Raw genomic sequence first — 3,594 nt, forward strand, 5'->3', positions numbered from 1 at the left:
ACTTATTAAAACTTTTTTCACTCAGCAAAACCCATGTCTAGTTCTTTTGTTTGTACTGCTCCATAATATTCAACTTATTTTATTTGGCCATTCCCTGAGTGAAGAATACTAGATTGCCTCTAATCCCACCAAAAAACTTCACTCCCCCAACAGGAGTGACATAACGAACATAGAGTGGCAAGAGGAGTGACCATAATGAACAAGACTATGATTACAATTCTTATACATCTCTCTTATGGAAATGTGATATTTTCTCTGGGATGTATACCCCAGAGAACCTGTGTCATCAGGTTCACTTGCACTTAATTTGACCAAAAACTCTCCACTAGTAAACTCTCCTGTTAGTAGTGTATGAGTTCTTCTTTCTCCACACTACTACCAACACTTGGCATTATCTGGCTTTCTAATTTTCACAATCTGTGTATAAATTTGTATCTTGTTTAAATTTGATTTATCTGATGATTGAAAAGTTTGAATATCGTTAACTTTGACATAAAATATTTGATTTTTCCTTTCTGCAAAATGACTTCGTATCTTTTTCTTACTTTTTCTTGGGTATCTACTTTTTTCCTTTTGATTTGATTTGTATAGTTTAGTAGCATATTCTAGTTGATAGTGTAGATCAGCAGTCCCCAACCTTTCTGGCACCAGGGACCTGTTTCATGGAAGATAATTTTTCCATGGAGTGGGGTGGGGAGGGCTGGTTTTGGGATGATTCAAGAGCATTAGATTTATTGTGCACTTTATTAGTGTTATTATTACATTGTGATATATAATGAAATAGTTAAACATCTCAGCATAATGTAGAATTCGTGGGAGCCCTGAGCTTGTTTTCCTCCAACTATGCAGTCCCATCTGGGGGTGTTCAGAGTCATTGACACCTGAAGTGTGTTGCTTATGTCCAGTCTACTCTGTAATCTTGTTTTGGTTGCTGTCACTACAGAAAACTCTTGCTTCACAAAGAGGATGTTGGAAATGGAAGCAGGCTTTTCTTTGCTTTTGTGGCAATCTCGGAATATTTTCCCTTGACTTTAATCCATAACATAAGGAGATTTGAAGTTGTCAAAAACATACTTTAAGGCCACCATCATTTGTGACTGCAGGCAGTTGATCCTCTTCTAGCACGGACAGTGTTGATTCACCTGGCTTATTCATAAGTGGGTCATGGATCCATCCCGTCACAGTTCGGGGTCTTTTTTTTGGCTGGGAAGTAATGCTCAAAGTCTTTCAAAAGCTGAGATAGGTGATCATGCACTGACTGGGTGAAGAAGGCTGCTCTTCTTAGTCTCTCTTAAAATCTGTTAATGTTTGAAATGTGTCAAAAATCCCACTATTCACTTGTTGCCTCCATAATTCCAGTTTGATTTTGAATGCAGCCACTTTATCTGCCAACTTGAATGCAGTTGTCTTTCTCTGAAGTGATGGATTGAGTTTGTTGAATATGTTACACAAGCAGGTTTTGCCACCTATTCTATGTCAATGAAATGTGCTGCCAGTGATGGCTGCTTTCTAAAAGAAATCTCTGGAGCAGCTCTTGTAACTCAAGAACTCTGGCTAGCGATCCACTTTTAGAAAGCCATCTCACTTCTGTGTATAAAACATGTGTGCTTTGCATCCATGTCCTCAGAGAGCTGCAAGAACAGATGTGAGTTAAGGGCATGTACTTTAATGTGGTTAATTTTGATCACATCCCATAAAATATTGTTAGGTTCAGGTGACATTTTTTGGCTATTCAGCATTTCTTTATGGGTGACACAGTGCATAGATTCACTTTCAGAAGTGACCTTTTTGGCCCAACCTGTGAAACCAGAAAGCTGTTCAGTCATGGCAGCAGTTCTGTCCATATGCATACCGACACAAAATAACCAGTTCAGTTTTCCTGATATGTAATCATTCAAAGATTCTGTGGCTGGGGTGTTAACTGACAACAAAAGTGCACATAACATATCCTCATGCACTTCCTGGAACCTGGAATGTTAGGTCCATGAATCAAGGTAAATTGGAAGTGGTCAAACAGGAGATAGCAACAGTGAACATTGACATTTTAGAAGAATCAGTGAACTAAAATGGACTGGAATAGGCAAATTTAGTTCAGATGACCATTGCATCTGCTACTGTGGGCAAGAATCCCTTAGAAGAAATGGAGTAGCCCTCATAGTCAACAGAGGAGTCCAAAATGCAGTACTTGGGTGCAGGCTTAAAAATGACAGAATGATCTCTGTTCATTTCCAAGACAAAACATTCAGTATCACAGTAATCCAAGTCTGTGCCCCAACAACTAATGCTGAGGAAGCTGAAGTTGAATGGTTCTATGAAGACCTACAAGACATTCTAGAACTAACACCAAAAAATGATGTCCTTTTCATCATAGGGGACCGGAATGCAGAAGTAGGAAGTCAAGAGATGTCTGGAGTAACAGGAATGTTTGGCCTTGGAGTACAAAATGAAGCAGGGCAAATGCTAACAAAGAGCTTTGGCAAGAGAATGCACTGGTTATAGCAAGCACCCTTTTCCAAAAACACAAGAGACAACTCTACACATGGATATCACCAGATGGTTAATACCAAAATCAGATTGATTATATTCATGTGAAATACTGGGCTGGATGAAGCTCAAGCTGGAATCAAGATTGCCAGGAGAAATATCAATAACCTCAGATATGCAGGTATGCCCTCCTTATGGCAGAAAGCGAAGAGGAACTAAAGAGCTTCTTGATAAAGGTGAAAGAGGAGAGTGAAAAAGCTGGCTTAAAACTCAACATTCAATAAATGAAAATCATGGCATCTGGTCCCATCACTTCATGGCAAATAGATGGGGAAGCAGTGACAGACTTTATTTTCTTGGGCTCCAAAATCACTGCAGATGGTGACTGCAGCCATGAAATTAAAAGACACTTGCTCCTTGGAAGAAAAGCTATGACCAACCTAGATAGCGTATTAAAAAGCAGAGACATCACTTTGCCAACAAAGGTCCATATAGTCAAAGCTATGATTTTTCCAGTAGTCATGTATGGATGTGAGAGTTGGACCATAGAGAAGGCTGAGTGCAGAAGAATCAATGCTTTTGAACTGTGGTATTGTAGAAGACTCTTGAGAGTCCCTTGGACTGCAAGGAAATCAAACCAGTCAATCCTGAATATTCATTGGAAGGACTGATGCTGACGCTGAAGCTCCAATACTTTGGCCACCTGATGCAAAGGGCCAACTCTTTAGAAAAGACCCTGATGCTGGGAAAGATTAAAGGCAGGAGGAGAAGGGGACAACAGGACGAGATGGTTGAATGGCATCACAGACTCAATGGACATGAGTTTGAGCAAGCTCCGGGAGATGGTGAAGTACAGGAAGCCTGGCATGCTGCAGTCCATGGGGTCACAGAGTCAGACACAACTGAGCAACTGAATAACATGACACTTCCTCCTGACAAATATATCTCACAAAAGCAAGTATTTTTGCCTGTTGTCAACATTGGTAGACTAGTCGACCTGAATTGTGTATCACAGTGACTCATTAATCCTAAGAGCTGCACCTCAGTATCCTCTATTTCATCAATTTGTCTAGTTATGGTGTTAGCTGAAAGAAGAACACATGCCACCTT

This window comes from Bos grunniens, chromosome 18 (genome assembly GCF_055505025.1).
Source record: "Bos grunniens cultivar Pamir isolate PY7600 chromosome 18, Bosgru_T2T1.0, whole genome shotgun sequence".
NCBI lineage: Eukaryota > Metazoa > Chordata > Mammalia > Artiodactyla > Bovidae > Bos > Bos grunniens.